At 44.4% G+C, this 12,917-nt stretch overlaps 1 protein-coding gene across 13 annotated transcripts in view; it reads right to left on the bottom strand.

Annotated features, from left to right (window-relative positions):
- SEMA4D (semaphorin 4D) overlaps positions 1 to 12,686 on the bottom strand; it is a 95,593-nt gene extending 82,907 nt beyond the window's left edge. For 7 of the 13 annotated variants that reach the window (XM_032676879.1, XM_032676869.1, XM_032676873.1 and 4 more), the window contains exons 1-2: positions 12,405 to 12,684; positions 11,632 to 11,681 (exon numbers count right to left, since the gene is read on the bottom strand). The gene's annotated coding sequence lies outside the window, so the exon portion shown is untranslated. Of the gene's footprint in view, positions 1 to 11,631; positions 11,682 to 11,985; positions 12,023 to 12,247; positions 12,267 to 12,404 lie in introns of those variants that run through there. The other 6 variants (XM_032676875.1, XM_032676876.1, XM_032676878.1 and 3 more) reach the window with 4 other exon arrangements.
- Positions 12,687 to 12,917: the final 231 nt, after the last annotated feature.

The raw sequence follows: 12,917 nt of genomic DNA, 5'->3' as shown, positions 1-12,917 counted from the left end.
AAGCCCAAGAAAAGAGATCACCATGCTGCTGCTGGTTCTGTCCTGAACATCCTGAACATGGCATGCCTTGCCTCTCATTCTATACACTTAACCCTTTGGCACACATCCCACTGTTGGTTCAGCGTGATGAGTCTGGAAAATCTGTGCCAATGTTACACATCATTTGCAAACACAACAGACAGCTATGTGTACATTTGTTGTACACAACAGCATTAGGAATTTCAGGCAACTACAAAGCAAGCTTTATATACAATACTTCTTTGTCCTAGGTGCTAGAAATGCTATATATATAACCTGATTTACGTAAGCTACTAACTAAAAATAACAAAAATACCAACTTTACTCTACCTATGTAACTGTCTGTGCAGTTTGAGATCAAAATTTAGATTAAAACAATCTCTAAGCAGCTTGGTATTGAAATTTAGACTAAAGTGATTTTCATTTTAATGAAGCACGAATTCTAAGTCCGATGGAATATACTTGTCTTTAAAAGCAAGGTATCAACTATGTTTTTAAGAACTGCTTTGAAGTAAAGGAAATGAAACATCAAGAATTACAAACTAAATTGACTTTTAGCTACAGTTTTTCTCTTTGAGTGAAGAGCAATAATCACTCATTTTTATTACGGTTTTGGCCTTCACATTCCTATACTCAGGATGATTCAGGAAATGATGAGATTGTTTTTTTCCAGTACAGGCAGTACCTACCTGACATTGTTCTGGCTCACAACAGTACAAACAGTTCCATCAATACATTTTCAAAAAATGACTTGCTGAAACAAACACAGTGCTTCAAAACTGTGTTTTCTCTCTCTGAATGCTGAAATTGATAGGCATCATTACTCTTCATATCTCAGCAATAAAACTTTTTTTTTCTTGTTTCCCACAGGAATCTTAATATATGCCAGCTTTAGATTGTATGGCCTATAAAATGCTTATGGTTTTACTGTCAATATTTGATTAATTTTAAGCCTAAACAAAGGTTCTTCTGTCTGTGAATGGAAGGCACACTCAGAGGTGGCAAAAAAAAGTAACAGCATATTGCCTGAGTAACCAAATATAGAATCTCAACTACATTTACAATATTCAAGTCTTAAATCTCAAGGCTTGAACATCTTGAACTCTGCAACCACAAAGGATTTTCAACACCACAGGAAGGGTCTCAAAAGAGCCTGCTGAAGTCACTTGATCACATCTGAACAAGTTTTGAAGTCATGGCAGCAGTCCTGCATGGACATCTAACCAAACATTTTAATGGTGCTACTGCCTGTAATGGAAGTACTACATTGAAAATCCACACTGCTCTTCTTAGTGAGACCACTAAAACATTTTTCAGAAGCCAATGTAAAAGCCTGCAAATTCTGAACAAAGGCTACTGTATTATCTTCTACATATGTATCTATTCCAGAAGAGCATTATCCAGACAGACACTTCAGGACCTGGATGAAATGTTCACCAAGGCTGCCCAAACACCATGGTCTGAACACACGAGTTCAGAGCTACCACAGCATCTTTCCAGCCAGAGGCACATGTTTGGATCATCACGGTCTGTCTCGCATTCTATGTACCCATCTTCAAACTCCAGCATGTGCTTTCAATATTCCTAATTTTTGACTACTTGGTTCCCCACCTCTACACATCTCTATCTGCCTTTTAGGCAGTTTCAATTCATCTTATTTATTTGGACCTTGCTTGTTTTTATTCTCTTTTTATGGAACAGGACATACACCCTTACAAAGCTTGCAAACGACTCTTCAGTACCCTAAAACAGGGGTTAGAATCTTGGCTGTAACCGATACAGAAGCCAATAAATTACGTTTCCTACTCTTAAGCATTACTCCACTCCACTCTTTGCACCATACAACAGCTATGGGAATGCTCTCCCGCCCCCGAGCAGCAGCTGACAAAACCAGCACAACTTTGCTTCTCTGGTGATAACCACTAGAACAAGACCACCCTAGAGAGGAGGTGTTTGTGACTTTGGTGTTTTACTGACAGCAGTCTTCCATCAGAAGAAAAATGACCACACTCTTCATGGGTGTAACTGTACACACTTGTATGATGTCTTTGTGTTCAGGTGGTAAGGCAACTTGGTCCAACAGTTACTTCAGCCTTAAAATCCAACTGTTTAACTCTGGTTGAAGCTCAAAGTTGCCAAAACAATGCTTCCTCCTCTGACTATTAAAAAAAAAAAAAGAAACAACCCACACCAATTAGTGCTAAACCTCACCTTTCTGATTCATGAAAGCTGAGGGAAATGCTGTAACTATGCCCTCAAGTCCATCTGACATACAATCCTGTATGACCAGGATGACGTATTTTCTGCTAGTTTTATTTAGATCCCAAGCAGACAACAGTTATATCTTATCAATATCCATGCCTAGCCTTCCCTCCAAGTTTTCTTTTCCTTTTCTCTCTCTTTTATAAAGGAGAACATCCTTCTAAATATCCCAGCATCACGAACTTACCAGTCCTGTTTGCACAGTCACTACGAACTTGGCCCAGTAACCAACTTGGTCTTTCAGTACAAAAAACTTCCTCAAGAAATGTTAAAGGTTTGCACATGAGCAGCATAAAGGGCACTTCATGGTCAAGGCAGAAGCAGCATACGAGGCTACTACTGACCATACAGTGCACTCCAGCCTTAGCAATTCAGATGGAACAACAGGTCTGCAGAACTCCCTGTTTTGGCAGCTGTAGCCAACCCTGTCCATTTCAACTATCAATCACCAGCCATGAGGGTTCAGTAGTATCTATACACCTCTTCCTTCTTAAAGAAGAGAAATGACGACAAAATACTGAAGAAACTCCATATGTAGTTCCAGTCATGGACAGCCACTTCTGCCTTCCCCTGCAGTCTGTACTGACCAGTCCAAAGCAAAAACCCAACTTTAGCTATCCAAAGCAAATGCACAGAAGAAACAGTTTTATTTCTTCCCTCTTCAGAGGCCCCTCACTGCACTAGCCCTGATATTATAGCTCAGCTCTTGGTAGCACAAACATGAAACCCACAAGCCATTCAGTATTTCTCCCCAAGGGACTATGCAAGGAAAATGACGGGTGGCAAAATTCCGCTGCTCTTCAGTAGCGACAAATTCCCAGGAAATGCTACGTGGTGCATCTGAGCCTTACCCAGGAGAACACTGGACCTGAACAGAGAGCAATCCTTTCACAATACTGCTACCTGACCGCCGCTGCATGAAGAAAAGAACAGGCAGGTGGGTAGAGGAGGGAGAGACGTGAAGGTACACCAAGCATAAACATGCCCTTCCACACAGCTTGCAAGCCGACAGCAAGTTTCTGCAGGAAGAGCTTGCTCTTGCCACGAGCATAAGGCTTCTGTGCATCAGCCATTATATTGCTTCAGAAACTAAGATTTAGGGTACATCTCATGTTCCCTGTCTTTGAAAATAAGTCTTATTCAACAGAAAATTAAGGTTTGGGTTTTTTTTCCTTCAAACCCTTTTATCAGAGACACAAATCTCCTCGTGCAACGGACTTCAGGTATAATTTTGGTACAAAATATACTAATATAAATAGATAGCAACTAAACTGGTGGAGTGATATTAGTGCAGCTATAATCAAAGTCAGATGGCCATCTCCAGAACATCACATTTGTCCCCAAACGTCACCTTGAAACCTAGTAGATGGGGAAAGGATAGCTGCATTCCTTATAAAATCTCCACACTCCAAGGAACGTAAGTAACAGATATGGTTAAAGTAAATTATCTAGTTAAAGCTTTAAGTTTGTAAATTTTGAAAAGGTTTTCCCCCTGCTTTTTGTATCCTTAATCAAAGGTTATAAATGTGTAAGGGATGGTCGTTGCCATGGAAATATGCAGGCCAACATCTCTCTGTGGGAACCTCAAAGCTCCCTTCACTGCTGGGGTGCCGTGTAATGACAGGGTCACATTAGCACCTTTGACTCCCAAGGCCCATTTATGTGCATAGAAATTAGCACAGCTGACTCCACTCACCTTCCACAGACAAACAGCAACTACTCCTGCTCAACAAAATTTCTTTCTGCTCTTGCCCACTCCCCAGGATGTGCTCCCAGACCTGTTTCAGCACCATCCTTCACACTGCAGCAAACTGATCTTCAGTGTGCACAGCCTGCTCAGCAAACACTAAGCAGAAACCTGAGAGTGCAGAGGCCATCAGATGCTTCACCTGATCAAGAGCGTCATTTCATAATCTCTTGAGAAATTTCTTTTTGCAAAGAAATTTGTGTACAGTAAATCTGCATCCTATTCCAGGAAGATGAAGGCATAGCTATGAGGAAGAACAGAGGCAGACATGCAGCAACAAGAACTGAACTCTCATAAAAGCCAACCATTAGAGAACAGAAGATAGGCTCTGAATAATGGTTACTTTTTTCCCTGCTGGCTGTCAGTACTGAAGCAGGAAAAAATGTTCCTAAAAAACCTCAGCAGAATTCCTGAATATCAGCATGTACCATTTGATCCACAATCAATTCATGCACATAGAAGGCCCGTCTCAAGATGGATGCAAGAAGATGCTTTTTTTTATCTTAAATCAATTCCAAATAGGCAAATTCAACCATTTGAGAATGTCTTCTTATCAGCATCTTAATACTGTGAGCAAATACACACATTTAATTTATGCAGTTGTGTGCTTGTATGAAATAGAGATTTGTGTCTCTGACATCGCAATAATAAATCCCTTAAACACATAAAAGATAAGATTCCAGATGCATTTAGAGTCAATTTATTTGCATATTTGAGGACGGAAACTATTCCAATAGTGTCCACCCTCGTTGGAAATGGCTAGTCAAATATTTTAAATTACTAATATATTGTGAATGTATACATATGGGTTGGTTCCTTTATTTTTAATTCTTTGGAGAGAGAAAACTGCACGGAGAGGAAAGCTCTTAAGCCTACAGAAAGGTCTGTCTTATATATTTATCGTACAATCCCTCACAACTAATCCCAGTGCAGAAGAAGTGAAATGAAAAGGCCATCCTATGTCTCACTTACCTAGAAGATAATCAGGATGACCTTTCAAGGCAGTTTATTTGCTGAGTAAAACCTAGTCTGATTCAACTGAATAGTAAATCTGTTTCCAATAGGGCCAAGAATCTAAACATTCAACTGCAGATTTTGAACAATCCCAATAATCTCAAGAAGAAAAAGGCAGTCATTCTCTCATTTAAGAGAGAATTTTAACAGCAAAGAAAAATTTAATTCTTACTTCTTAGCAAAATGCAGATACTTTTTAGTGCCTTTGCAGGGGCTTTTTGTTGTTGTTTCAGTTTCTTGGTGGGGGAGTATTACTTCTATCAAAGGTACTTATTTCCTTTACACCTACAGTTCTGATGGAAGACAAATGGTTCTGATTTCTGAGAAAGGGACCCTTCAGGTAGGGTACATCTACAGCCAAATACAGATAGGGATCTGTGTGGGCATACATATGCACCCCCAGCAAATCCTTAGTAATTTTATGCAATTGCTGAGTGGAAACAGGAATGCCTAATTTCTTGCCTCTGGCCACTGTATGCACTTTTTGCGAAAAGCAACAACAGATACGTGGGAGAGGAAAAAAGCTTTGAGCACAGCATTGCTCCAGCAGACTTCTGTATTCAAAATGGCCAACTAGAGCATCACTGCCCTGTTACTGCAATTTATTTTTTTTCAAGTTTTCTTTAGGGTTGAGGATCTTTTTGTTGGTTTGTTTGGGATGTTGGTTGTCTGGGATTTTTTTTTTCCTTTGAGAGGGGGGGTTGTTCGGGTTTTTTGTTCTTGTTGTCGTGGTTTTTTTGGTTTTGTTTGGTTGTTTGGGGCTTTTTTTTCCATTTGTTTTTGAGAGAGGTCAGGACAGTATGCTTGTACAGGGCCCCTGTCCTACAGGCATATCCCCACCCTCAGCTATGCTCCACCCACACAAACCTGCTGGCAAGGTCAGGGCCCTGATTATGAACTTCTGTGTGCAGACCACTCCTCTGTTTTTAAATGATTTGCACACAATTCCTTCCATACTCAAATTAATTACAGACTTACACACAGCAGTATCTCACAGCCCACACTGCAATGTCTGGCAAGAATTACAGTCTGCCAAGAATTTCTAAGATTGGGCTTAGAGAGAAAGGTGATAAATATTTTATAAGATCAGGTTGAGAGAATATGGATTGTCCCAAAGCCTGCCATTATATTTGATCAAATGATCAGTACAGCCTCTTTCCACAAACTCTGTCTTCCTTACATCCTCAGGCAAGCAAGAGGAATCTCATATGGTTTCACTGAACAGCCACGTGTTCTGCTTGCATTAACTGGGATTTCATTCCTTAAATGGGATTTAATAAATGTCTTCTGAACGAATTTCGAGCATTATGAGATGATGTAAAAGCACAGAGAAGGGTATCTGTAAAATATCATACTGACATACATTCTCACTAGACAGTGTTACTCCAGCAAACAAACCAGTGTCACCCATGTGCATATGACAGTCCCAAACAACACACAGCACAGCCAGTTTTATCTCTCCTGCTATAACAAGAGATGACCTGCAAAGATGACCAAAGATGTGAAGTAATGCATCCTACAGAGGTAAATTACTAAATTCAGTGTGTCCTCACACAAGCTTTGACCAGCCTATACCACTCTAAGCAATACAAGAGACAGCTCCTTTTGAAGTATTTCAAATTTACAAGTTTAACCACAACAAACCTAAACAAAGTCAAGCACAACTTTTGTTACCTGAATTAAGACACGGATTCAGTGTGCACTTTGTGTTTTAAAAAGTCTATATTGCTCCATTCTCTCCAGAACACATCCAAATTGCATGGAGGGAGAATTCAAATACAAATCCAAAGGCTTGCACATCTCTAGGTCTCTTCCCTACATCCTGCATTGTTTTTCCAGGAACAAACAAACTGAACTCATTATCTCGTTCAGTGGAAATGAGAACAAAGACATTCTATAAAAACAAAAAGCCTCCATGTTTCCATGCATCTCTCTGTATGTACAATGACAATGTTCATACAGTATTATTTATAAAAAAAAAAAAATAAAGCGCAAATGAGCATATACAATTATTTGGGGCAAGAAGAATGTCTGCTTTATATTGGGAGAAGGAGGAGAACTGAGCAGAAACACAGTTAAAGCCTGCCCTTGAAAACCACTCTTGAAGAAAGCAAGAACCATAATCACATTTCATGCATTTTTTTCCCCTACTCTGCCATTTGCAATGCATGCAAATCTGTGTGGACCCGCACATTTTATTCTAGCACAGAGGAACACCAGACTTCCCACTCTGCCTCACTGAGGTTCTGTCAGACCTGCTTTAGCTTCGGCGTCTCTGCTGCACGCCAGCAAAGAGCTAACCAAGTCTGCAGAAGTTTCTACTCTTCTGCCTGCTTTCCCAGAAGAATTGCCCATCTCCCTAAAAATTCCCCTGCTTTGCATGTCTCCCAGATGAGTAATCAGATGCGCTGACAAAGTCATGATTTCCCAGTTACTTCCACATCCGTGCTCCACCCCCTGCACATCTGCTCAGCATGCACAATCCTGCACAGAAAACACAACCAAGCTCCTCATAAGAGAAAGGGAACTTGCCTGCCCTTGCAATGAGGCCAACAGGTACTAATTTTGCAGCAGTGTTCAATCCTCTTTGGCCTGCCTCATATATAGGCTAATACTAATTTTTTAAGAGGATCAGTGCAGAAAATGCCTGGTGGATTATGTGTTCACTGCTGTACATGAACAGAGAGAAAAAGAAATAGGTGGAAAAACAGGCAAAGACAAGAAACTGGGTACACCACTTTTAGATTACCAACAAACTTATTCTAAACTTGATACATGGGCTTCAATTAACTTTATTTATCATCTTTAGAAAAGTTCCTTATCTGCTTACATCTATAGTCCAGGTTTTTATTATTTTTCCATCTGTTTTGTTTCCCTCTCAGGCCACAAAAACTGGCATGTAAGAACATTCTCTTGAAGTAAAGGCTGCAGTTCAGCGCTTTAAAACACTTACTTGTCAAAAATCTCAGAGTTATAGAACTACTAACAACATGCACGCCTCTCATTCAAAAGAAAGTCTTTCATTCTCCTCCACTCCCTTATTTAAAACAAACAAACAAAAAAAAAAACAAACAAAAAACCACTAACTGTACCAAAAAGAAGTTTTTCCTAATTTATTCATGCCGTTTTCAAAGATACGGAGCACAACACACTTCCTACTGCAAGCACTAAGCTTCCTCATAGTGAAGGCAGACTGCAGCAGCACCCCTAGAAAGCTAAACAGCGCTTTGCATTCCTGGTATTTTAGAGGCAGATAAAAGACAGAACATAAAAGCTTTTTGGCTAGAATACAATTAATGCAAGACCTCATTAATCCAGTTCTGGATAGCAAGATCTGTAACTTCCCCGTCATCCAAGATGATGGTACAGATCAGCCTGAAATATGAAGTGCTACTCTTTGTAGCTGAAGAGCTGTGGTAGAAGAAAAAGTCATTTCTGTTCCTTTCACTAATTCATCCAAGACACAAAGACAAAACCCTCATATCACAAGGAAAACAATTAAAACACTTTCCACACCTAGCCTGCACAGCTACATCAACTCACAGGTGAGTTAACTCTCCAAATAGAAGCTGCAGCAGCAGCCTTTTGGCATTCACAAGCTCCTCATGGTACAGCAACTCTACAGCCATTTCAATTTCCCAAAACTTGAGACACAAGTAACATAAGTGGGACATTTCTCATTCTTTTCAATGCATTTCTTCTACCTATCTACCTAGACACTCAAGCACAGGACTATGCAAAGCCAGATGAAGAAGGCCTTATAAAAGGCTGCTATTATCATCAGAGAAATGACTAGTTAGACAGAAGGAGAGCGAAAGCTTCAGAGAAAGAAGAATCAAATAAAAAGCCAAAAGCGCTTCCCACCTCCTTGTTTATTATGCAACTTCTAAACTGGGCATACCTTTCTTCAGCTGACTAAACATGGCATACAGCAGCTAAGTACAAGGCACAACAAAAAACAACCTCCCTAAAGTGTTTAATACTAACGTCATAATGAAAATCTGAATTCCCACTTTAAATTTCCAACACAGTAATTCATATACATATGTGGGGGAGAAAAAAAAAAAAAGAGGAACTTCTAATGGATAACTCAGAGAAGTTAAAGACCTGCTTTGCTTCTTTTTGTTGTCATCTTAAAATCTCCAACCTCATTGTCACATGCCACCCAGAAAAAATTTAATGATTTTTTCTGAAACTAAAGCATTGTGAAAAATTCTCTTAGTCATGTCTATAGTCAATTAAACCTCAGTTTACTAAGTAGCACAGTAGATCAGCAACCACTCATGAAAAACACTTTCATGGTAATGTACCTTCAGTAACTACTTTTCTACTTATTTAAATCACACAATATGAATCCAACAAGATCCAACATTTCAAAGCACTGAAGGCTTGTAAGAAACGTTAGTCAACCTTGGCAATTATTTCAAGTTACCATTGCACAGCAAAAACTGGGATAAAAAACCTCACCTCTGAACATTTAGCATAAATACTTTATTTTCTTATTATCTACAAAATCCCTATTGCAACAACTGTGGCTTAGATTCCATTTTCCCTGGAGAAAACCATAACTAAAGCAAAAAAACTGGCAGAGTTCCAAAATAGCATAACTATGACAGAAATGCTCCAAGATTTTATTTCCATTGATTTAGAGTCCCACTTTGGAAAGTCATCCCTAAAATCAGAGTATGGCACAACTATCTACTGACTTATCCAACACCTTTTGCAAACCAGGTGGCATATGCAAGCATTACATCTAATGCTAGCAGGCCAGACCAGGAGTCACTTTTGACATGACTTCACTGTAAGAAAACATCTAAGACAATGTATTTTAACAACAGAATGTTCATTCAACACACACCCCTCCAAGCCAGCTGGCAGAGAGGGTGAGAGTCCACCCAAGAGAGAGCACAGTGCAGTCTCCAACTCCAGCCAAGTGGCCCTGGGCAGATGATAGATCCTCTCCAGCTCCTCCCCAGTAAGAGGCTGCATGAAGCAGGTAACTCTAAAGCTCAGCTGCCCAGGAGAGAGGCCAACAAGGGAAGCATCAGAGCATCTAGAACAACTCCCCTCCTTGCAGGACCTCTGTGGTGTAAAGGCAAACATTTTGGCATGGTACTGCTGTACCCATGAGAGCAGGTTAACAAAAGGTTATCAGGTTTATACAGGGACAGGAGGAGAAGGGACTGAATCATAATATACCAGCAAAGAGATGGTATATTAACACAGCATATTAAATGAAGTCTGTGGGCACACCTCTACTTACAGTGTCCATAAAAACCTATGAATCAGTGTTCTAGTTTTGAAATAGACCCATTCACATCAAGTGCTTCATTTGCTGTGGAAGTAGTGACCACCCTATAATGGCTTTCATTTCAAAAAAAAAAAAAAAGAATTAAAAAGCTAGCTGTAGACCTATTTCAGTAGGTATGAACGCAAGCAGCTTTTGTCAGCAGATTCTGCAGCAATCCCTGACCATCACAAAGAGTACATAAAGTAATTGCTTCAGGGGAGGGGGGGTGGGACAGTGAAATACTTCCTCTCCAGGCCAAGAGATCCTAGTAAAGCCAGGCTTCATCTGTCAATCCAGCACCACATTTACAAAGCTTTTTTCTTTGTTTGTTTTTCTTTTAAGAAGATACACGTAGAAACACGTTCCCTTACCACTCGTTTGCTTCCAGTGGAAAAGTCACCTGTACCCCATCTCAGCTACAGGAAAGAATTATGAGCACCCACCCATACACAGCCTGCTCACCCCAGGCGGCACACTGTGCCAACACTTCTCCCCGCACAGCAGGGAATGTTTCACCCCCCATGAGCTACTCGGTTCTCTCTCCTACAACGCCCCATTCTAACTCAGTTTGTAAACGATACTCCCCCTCCTGCACGGCCTCCACATTTGCCATCCGTGCAGACGGCACGCCTTCCTTTAGGCGCACCTGCGTAACCGCCTGAGCTCGCACTCTTTCTAATAAAAGTAGTAATTAAACAGTTCTCTAACAAAACCTTCATACAGGTATCCAAAAAGGAGTATGAGATTAGTAGCTATTTCTGAGCCTGATGGGCACAAAGCAGGCAATAGCCTACCGATAATTAGAGCAGGAATTTTTTTTTTTTTAAGAGGCTTTACAACTACATTGATTTCCAGAGGCTACTAGAAATACTTGGATGTCATAGACTTTAAAGCGATGTTTCACGTTTTTCAGCCGAAGTAACAACTCCCCGCAAGAGGTACACGATAATAAAGACATGAATGAAGACAGGAAAAGGCTTCGGCATTAAATGAAAGAGCAGACTGCAAAAAGCCCTTCAACCTGCAGATCCATCAGATCCCCTCCCACGTCAAGGCAGGAGCAAGCTCCTGCTCCCCTCCCTGCTAAAGGCAGTCACGTCACAGAAAGGAGCTGCAACAATGAAGTTACCACGGCTGCATTCATCCACTCAATCCTTCTCCCTTCAATGCCGACGATGCGTAGTTTTGTATACGCGGAAAACATCATCCAACAGCCCACACCTCCGGGAGCCGGCCAAGACACCCCCTCAGAATTAGATCAAGGGCAAATGGGGACAGGAAACTCTCACTTCACCCGTACCTTGCAAACTGGGCACCTCCGCGGAGACCTGATTTAAACTCTCCTGACAGCTGAAAAATAAAACAGCACACAACAGTTCTTCAGAACACAGGCAGCCGGCTCCCCGGCAGCGAGCGCCCAGCGCGGCGTCCTGCTCCCCGCCGAGAAGAGGCGCGGCGGCGCTTTCCCGGCACAGACAGCGGCCTCCCCGGAGCGCCCGGACGCGCTCCCGGCAACCTGGGCTGCTGGCACTTGGAAACCGACCGCTTTCCCAGCCCCGCGAAAAGCGCCTCGCCTCCGTCCGCACCGCCCCGAGCGCGCCCCGGCCCCGCGGCAGGTGCGGGCAGTGGCCCCGGGGCCGCCCCAGGCACGCACCTGGCCGAGCCGCGACGGGCGATCGCCGGCGCCGGAGCCAGCGGGACTCGGGGGAGGTGGGAGGAAAACCAGATTTATAAACCTGGCAGCCCTCGCTCATTTGCTGCCGCGGGAGGCTCCTCCTCTCCGCCTCGCCGCGGCCGCGCCGCGGGTGGGGGCTGCCAGCGCCCGGCGCCCCCCGCCCGCACCCCGCCACGACCCCCGCCCGCGCTCCGCAGGTGCGGCGGCACCGCCCGCCCGGGCCCCCCAGCCCCGCACCGACCTCGGAGAAGGGCGCAGGCACGGCGGGCACTGCCAGACGCTGCCCCAGCGCCCACCGCTCTGGCGCCGCCGCCGCCCGCCCGCTCCCTCCGCCCGCCCCCCTCCGCCGTCTCCTCCCCCCGGGCCGGCGCTCGGCCCGCCCCGCCGGGCGCTCCTACCTGCGGGGGGCTGCGGCGGTGCCCTCGCACGGCCCTCGCCCGCCTCGGCGCCTTCTCCGCGGCTGGGGCCGGGCCGGCGCAGCCCCCTCCTCCCCGCGCCGGAGGGGCAGGGCGGCGGCGGCGGGAGGAGGAGCAGCGGGAGCGGGAGGAGTTGGTGCCCGCGTGTAACAAGTTTGGGTTGCCCCGCAGTATGGCGGCCGAGCGGCGCGGGGGGCGGGCCCGGCCCTCGCTGCCGGGGGTCCGGCCGGGGGGCTGCACCGCCTTCGCCTTGGTGCTGCCCTGCCCTGCCCTGCCCTGCCCTCCCTGCCCTGCCCTGCTCTGCCCTCCCTGCCCTGCCCTGCTCTCCCTGCGCCCGTTAACGGCGGCGGCCCCGCGGGCCGGCCCGGGGGCAGCGGCGCGCTCTGGCATCCCCCCGCACGGCGCCTCCCGGGGCTGCGGGGCTCGGGAACCGCCGGGGCTCGGGAGCCGCCGCGCCCCTGCCGGGAGCGGGTGCTCTGTCCCGCAGCGCCCCGG

Source organism: Chiroxiphia lanceolata, chromosome Z (assembly GCF_009829145.1).
Source record: "Chiroxiphia lanceolata isolate bChiLan1 chromosome Z, bChiLan1.pri, whole genome shotgun sequence".
Taxonomy (NCBI): domain Eukaryota; kingdom Metazoa; phylum Chordata; class Aves; order Passeriformes; family Pipridae; genus Chiroxiphia; species Chiroxiphia lanceolata.
Note: the sequence above shows the minus strand (reverse complement) of the source record. Positions and strands in the feature narration are given on the sequence as shown.